General features: G+C 40.2%; 1 long non-coding RNA gene across 1 annotated transcript; it reads left to right on the top strand.

The window, feature by feature from the left end:
• Window positions 1–207: 207 nt before the first annotated feature.
• Window positions 208–6,990, top strand: LOC134061572 (uncharacterized). The gene is made up of 5 exons (XR_009935382.1): window positions 208–449; window positions 1,160–1,424; window positions 3,833–3,890; window positions 5,222–5,321; window positions 5,855–6,990. It is a non-coding gene; the product is annotated as an uncharacterized LOC134061572 (long non-coding RNA).
• The last annotated feature ends 568 nt before the right edge of the window (window positions 6,991–7,558 follow it).

Raw genomic sequence — 7,558 nt, 5'->3', positions numbered from 1 at the left:
GTAAAATGACACGCCGGTTTCTTAAATTGGCGTGTTATTTGACGCATTTCATGCTTTTGGCGTACAATGTCACGCTCTTAAGCGCCCACATAGCCTACTTACTTATAGGGAAACAGCGTGTCTGTCCATTTACGCCAGGCAAAATGCTAGAACGTTTTAGGGATTTTCATGTGTCCAACGAAGCTTTCTCTCGAAACCTTTTAATGTTAGTGAACGGTTGAATGTCAGGGTGGGGTAAGCCCATCGGACATTTATTTGCATGTTTCATTTAATCAATAATAAACCTTTACTTGTGTAATTCCTGTACACCTGTCAATCTTGATGTGCCAACAATGACATTTTGATCGATTGCACATGTCTAGTGGCAAAATTCGTCATTCGCTCCAGCTGATTGCTGTCATGTGACACACGCAACCACAAGAAAACGGAAGCGAGACGAGCCATGTGGGGTAAGTTGTTAAGCGATGTAAATGTAGTAGCCTAAATAATAATGTTGTTGTTGTTGTTGTTGTTTCGAAGAAATAAAGGCATACTTGTCTCCTGACCGACCAATGCTCCTTGTTAATGCTGTAAAACGACTAGAATCACGCGAATTTAGTGCAATTTCTTATTACAACAATGTCTTGAGTGTAAAAGGCGTGGGCATACATGATAATTAGCCAAATAAATCATTGTTCACGACACTTTATGGTTAAATGATCGAAATGAGTGCGATGGCGATATAATCCTACTTTTCCATTAGTTGACATGGTCTTTGACATTAAATTAAGCTGGTCAGTTTCATGTAATAAGCTGTATTTGTGAGTCTGGGTAATTCATGTGACCAAAAATGTTGTTAGGCTAACGTTTTTCTGGAAAAAAAAAGCAGGACAACATCATTCCCATCTCCAAAATATAGCATTTTTGCAGTATAGGCTACAATGCAGTTTTTAATGTCCAACGTGCTATGTATTTTCCTGCATAAGAACTACTCCTGCAAAACAGTGTTTACACTGGAAGTTGTGGAGTTGAGAAGCCTATTCTAGTATTTGAATGACAGTTTTACTCTTTTCTCACCTATACTAAATGTCTATGAATTGCAGTGATAAAATTGACAGGTGCAATGTTTTCTAGACATATCTTTGTCTTTTTTTGTTTTAATTTCATTATGTTTTCACAGATCCTTGCTCCTGATATCCTGAAGTATGGCTTGCATTTCATTATATGACTCCAACAGTACACTCACAGAAAGGAGAGTGGTGTCAAACTACAAGACCGCCAGCATGTAAACAAGGCCTTTGTTTGTCCTTGTTTGGCTACTCATTTGTCTACTTCCTGAAGAGGCTGAAGCATGCTGGCATTGACACCTCAGTCCTTGCTTCCATTAACAGTTGTGTTATGGAGCATATCGTCATATCATGGTCTACTGCAACGGCAATTGGCAGGTATTTTACATCACTTTTACATTACTTTTACTGTCATACCGTATTTAGAAAATAGTCATGATCCCCCATTCAAAAAAGAAAAACTTTACTTTGTTGATATCAAAACTTACACCTGGCTTGACATAGTTGGATTGGCGTTAGTGAAACGAGTTGCGCAAGGATGACCAGACAACACTATTCACTTTATCACTTATCTTAGATGTCTTAATTCTGCTTTTGTGAAACCCCTCTGCTGTTGTGGTCTGTTGTTGTTGTTGTTGTTCTGTGCTGTATGTGTTGTTGTTGTGTGCGCTGGTAGTAACGTTGTTGTGTGTTGTTTTGGTGGGCTGATGGTTGTTGTAGACTGTTTTTGAAAAAGAACACTAACTGTAGGCATATAAATGCTCTTGGATGGGGATATTTGTTGTTGTTGTGTGATCGTTGTTGTTTTTGTGTGATCATTGTTGTTGTTGTTGTGTGATCGTTGTTGTTGTTGTTGTTGTGTGATTGTTGTTGTTCTGTGATCGTTGTTGTTGTGTGATCGTTGTTGTGTCATCATTGTTGCTGTTATGTGATCATTGTTGTTGTTGTTGTGTGATCCTTGGGCCTATTGCACAAAACTAGGATAAGGGATTAACCCGGGATATCTTGGTTATCCTGGCTCAATTTATCCGTGATCCAGTTGCACAAAAGCGGGATTGGGGGCAGCAGGATATGTTATGGTATAAGTTACCATGGCGATTTATTCTGTGGAGCTAGCCTGCTCCTGACCAGGCTAACATCCAAGATAAGTTGATTCTAATGGTAATTACATTATCTGATTGGTTCAGCTAGCTGTCATTCAAATGAGACCTCCACGTGATTTTTTTTAAAGAGCTGTAGATTCCATTTATATATTATTTGCTACATGCATTTACTCGCAAAACACAGCAGAATGTCTGCCTAATACCATATGGATGTCATTTAAATTATGGTGGCCTTATAATTAATAACATAGCCTACTCGTTGTTTGCTTCTTTTTTGACAGATGTTTGATGAATAGGCACTGTAGGCTAGTTGATTGGAAGTGGAGGGGACATTTTTCGAAGGTGTTTTCAACTAATTCGGCTTTTAAGACAAATTAAGATACTTTGTGCATCTTTGCGGTGGCAAAGCGCTTCCTTAATGACGTTGCGTGCCGAGACAAGGAAGCTCTCACATGTGGGTGCATACGTACATTTGCATTCAGTTGATCTGCCACACCTACTCCCGCTATGTAACAGAAATAATCATGATCCCCCATTCAAAAAAGTAAAACTTTACCTCGTTGTTAGTCTATATCAAAAGCGGATGTTCACTTTGTGTGCATGACGCTATTTTTCGCGTCTTTTTTATTCCAACCGCGATTATTTGGGGGAGAAACGAGAACGCGCACATACACCGAATAACTTACACCTGGCTTGATGAATCCGTGTCTGCTCATCCTGGATTGGTCTTTGTGCAACCAATTCAGCCGGTATTCTCTTGTTTAGGATTCAGTGATCGCGGCTCAGTAACTTATCCCGGATGTCTTAATTCTGCTTTTGTGCAACGGGCCCCTTGTTGTTGTGTGATTGTTGTTGTTGTGTGATCCTTGTTGTTGTGTGATTGTTGTTGTTGTTGTTTTTTGTGATTGTTGTTGTTGTGTGATTGTTGTTGTTGTTGTGTGATCGTTGTTGTTGTTGTTGTGTGATTGTTGTTGTGTGATTGTTGTTGTTGTGTGATTGTTGTTGTTGATGTGTGATCATGTTGTTGTTGTTGTTGTGTGATCGTGTGATTGTTGTTGTTGTGTGATGTGTGATCGTTGTTGTTGTTGTGTGATAGTTGTTTGGTTGTGTGATAGTTGTTTGTCATCATTGTTGTTGTGTGATTGTTGTGTGAAAGTTTGGTTGTGTGATAGTTGTTTGTCATCATTGTTGTTGTGTGATCGTTGTTGTTGTTGTGTGATTGTTGTTATTGTGTGATCCTTGTTGTTGTGTGATTGTTGTTGTTTTGTGATTGTTGTTGTTATTGTTGTTGTGTGATCGTTGTTGTTGTTGTTGTGTGATTGCTGTTGTTGTGTGATCGTTGTTGTTGTGCGATCGTTTTTGTTGATGTGTGATCGTGTTGTTGTTGTTGTGTGATTGTGTGATTGTTGTTGTTGTGTGATGTGTGATTGTTGTTGTTGTTGTTGTTGTGTGATAGTTGTTTGGTTGTGTGATAGTTGTTTGTCATCATTGTTGTTGTGTGATCATCGTTGTTGTTGTGTGATCGTTGTTGTTGTTGTTGTGTGATTGTTGTTGTGTGATTGTTGTTGTTGTGTGATCATTGTTGTTGTGTGATCGTTGTTGTTGTTGTGTGATCGTTGCTGTAGTAGTGCTTCAGTGACGGTCTTTTCATGTTCTGTGTGTTTTGTTTCCCTCTGTTTGCAGGCAGTGTGCTGTGAGGACTGCTGCCCTGATTCATACAGAAGAAGTTCCAAGCCCGCAAGTAAGTTCACTCACTTATTAGCGAGGTTAACGAGGTATGTTGCGCTCAAAGCCAGGATATGCTGTGACACGAAAGTGGCTCTGTTTAGCGTTGCGATATCACCATGGTATCTTATGCTCACAACTAAACCTGGTCATAGTTTATATACAATTCTGCAAAATATTTACACTTAACACGCATTCACCGCATGGGCTATTTTTTGACAGCACTGTTCCCCATTCTTATTTATCACAGTGGTATTTCCCCGCACTGTGATCTGACTGTTTTACTCCTCATAGGAGTTCATTATCATGACTCGTTCGAAATGGGCAAAATATACAGCTCTCGCTCGTGGATTCTCCATGTTGTAAAGGTGATTGAACTGTCGCTAAATTCCCCGGACAACGGACAACTGGTGCGGACAACCTGTGGGGTATCCTACGAAGCAAGTTAGACAAATCTAGGTTATCTAGACATATCGAGGCTGCACAAAGCCTTAACTCGGGTATTAAGTTAAGTGATCCTACGACAGCGGTATGTGATAAATTTGTCAAACTAGGCTTTCAGCTCAGATCTGTGCGCGTTCTTGTGGTTGGGGTGATTTTGACCAATCGGGAAACACGGAGACGCACAAGACAGCCTAGGTTTAAAAACGATTACTTCCGCATTTATGAGCGGTAGCGAAATCTAGGGTGGTCTTTTTTAGTGTCTAACCTATAACATCAAAAAATCGATGGTCATCAGATATTGTATGGTATGCATGTCCATGGTAGCGATTCGGTATCTGCATGCGCAACATAGTTAAAAGCGGCTTCGAGTTTCAAAATGTTTGAAGAGGCGGAGCTGCTCCAGTAGATTCTCACACGTGAGATGACTTCGTTTTTCAAGATAATTGATTGGTCAGTAGTCAGTAGGATTAGTCAGAGGGCGGTGATTTTTCACGATTTGAGTTATAAGTTAGCACATAACCTGCTCCCGACCAGGTTTGGTTGCGAGCATAAGATACCATGGTGATACAGTGACGCTAAAACAAATCCACTTTCGTATGACAGCATACCCTGGCTTTGAGCGCAACATGCCTCGCCAAGCCACTAATCGAGCTTCGTAGGACACCCCACAGGTTTGACAAATTCAACCCGTCAGTGAGCTTTGTGATACCACTCATCTCTGATTGCGACTTTTGTATTTGTCGATCCAGGTTATGTTCAGCGAGATTCATAGTATACCCCACTGGTAGAGACACACATACATACACTCATACACGTAGAATCGCATATAGCATTATATTATGCGTGCATGTATTTGTGTCTGTAGCTGTTTAGTTTATCCCCTCCTTTCATGTGTTTATGTAGTGGGCTCCATCAACTGTCCAGGGTGAAGTCGGTCTGTACTGATTGCACTACCTTCTACTTGATGATGTCTGGTAGCCGTGGCTACTGCCCTCAACCTGGTGTAAGTGTTTGTGTGTTTTGAATGTAATTGTTTTGTTCCATAGTGAGGGCTGTAGGGTATGTTATTGAGCATGCTCTAATTTGTTTGTCATATATGTGCTATTTAATGCATTACTCCAGAAAGTAATCATGATCATTACAGTTACTTAAATAGTCCTCTTTATTAGAAGATTTTAAAAGCAAGTTTCTTTGAAAACAGAACAAAGTACACATCTGCATTACGTCTAAAGCCCAATTCACACCAAAGAAGAGTTGCAGCGGTGTGAATTAGAGGTTGCATGGAGTTGCAAGCTGTTGCAAGCCGTCTCAAAGCATTCAACATGTTTAGTTGCAGTTGCAAGGTTTTAGAACTTCACCGCTCGGCTCGGCTTGGCTCGTCGCGAATCTTTGGTCTAAACCCTGCTTAACTATTGCACCTGACTTGTAGGCTGCTAGTGTGGGTTTGCTTTTATTTGTCACACAAAACTGAGTAGTTTGCATTGATTATATTCATGGACAGGGTCAATTGTAATATATGCATTTTCTCTTTTACAGACACTTGACACTTGACATTTACTGCCAAAAGGTACCATCAGAGCACCTCTCTGCAGGACATCTATACCAGAAGAGTACAGAGGCCCAAAATATTTCAAAAGACATTTCACACCCTGACCATGGACTGTTTAAACCACTGAGGTCAAGCAGACGTCTCTGTTCCCACATGGCTAGAACAGACTGAGAAGGAGTTTCTTTCCTGAAGCCATCTGCATCCCGATCACACATAACTCTTTAAACTACATTATATAGACTTGCCATACTGCACTTACACACACTGCTCTGTTTACCACCTGAAAAGATTGTTGGTGCAATGTCTCAGGTTTTGTTCAAATCATGTCTACTGTATATCAAGGATGGTTCCCAAAATCAACGCCTGTTCGCCAGGCTCATTTTCTGCAAGGCCCTTGATTTGGGGAAAAGTGTGAAAACCAGTGACATTAAGGGTATGAACTTCTTTTTGTACACATTTACATACTATGGGTTATTAATGTTGTGCCAATATTTTAGCTCTCCATATATAATGTTGACACAAAAATATGTTTACAAGGCCCATAGTATCACCAGTTTTGCACCGTGTTCCTTATCTAGGGCCTCATATAAAATTAATGGGTATGCACTACAAACAACGGTCCAGTCATACTGAGAACATGTCTGTCTTTCATCTTCCACCAAGTTTGGACAAGCTAGGAACAATATTTTTTAAATATATCAATGCCTAAAGATGGCCTCCAAGATAAGGAATTTCTGAGAGTGAAAATGATACAAAATCAAGGGTTAAAAGGGGTATGGAATTATAAAATTGAGCAAAAATATTTTACAGGTCTTGGTTTTGGGACTTAAAGGTAGTCAAGAGCAAAATCTGAGACGGTGCAGCAACTGTTTTCCTGGATTTTATCTGACTTCAAACAGAATGACCACCCTTCCCTATCGTTAAATTACATGTATTTCTAAATCCTTCTTTCTTTATCCTGTACACCTCTGCACAGGCAAGTTGAGAAGCTGAATGCCAGTTCTCTATGTATTTTACAATGATATCTCTGTATCTGACAATTCCTTGAATCCTTGACAGAAGGCTCAATTTTGTATTGTGATATTTTGTGATGTCTACAGAAATAAAAAATACTTGTTACCGACTTGTGTTGTTTTTCATTTTTTTACATCATTTTGGCATCATTTGCAACTCATGGACATGTACACATTGGGTTGGCATTTCTAAGTATAGTGTTGTAGACTGATTCAATTTGGCATGTAACATCCTTGGATAACAAAATATGTGTGTGGAATGGAATCGTCAACCCTCACATATTCACAGACTATAGTACTCCCTTCAAATCCTTTTTTTCCATCTTTAGCTCCGCCTCCTGGAAACACAGAAGTAGCTAAGCCTCAAATGTGACAAACTATTTTGTTTTTACCCCCTTATCCAGCAAGCCCACAGCATGGCAAAGCGTAGTGTTATAGTGACGCCCCCTGGCAACCATCCCTATTACCCTAGCAACGCCCTAGCAACCACCTTTTCAACGTCAACGTAGCAACCAGCATAGCAGCCAACATGATTACCACCATAGCAGGAACCAGCATAGCAACCGCATTATTTTGCACAGCAACCACCATACGTAGCGTAGCAACGCCCTAGCAATCATCTCAATGACCCTAGCAATGTCCTAGCAACCATCTTAACTACCCTAGCAACAACCTAGC

This window comes from Sardina pilchardus, chromosome 2, assembly GCF_963854185.1.
Source record: "Sardina pilchardus chromosome 2, fSarPil1.1, whole genome shotgun sequence".
NCBI classification, from domain to species: Eukaryota; Metazoa; Chordata; class Actinopteri; order Clupeiformes; family Clupeidae; genus Sardina; species Sardina pilchardus.
The sequence above is the reverse complement of the archived record's forward strand: the minus strand, read 5'-3'. Positions and strand labels throughout refer to the sequence as shown.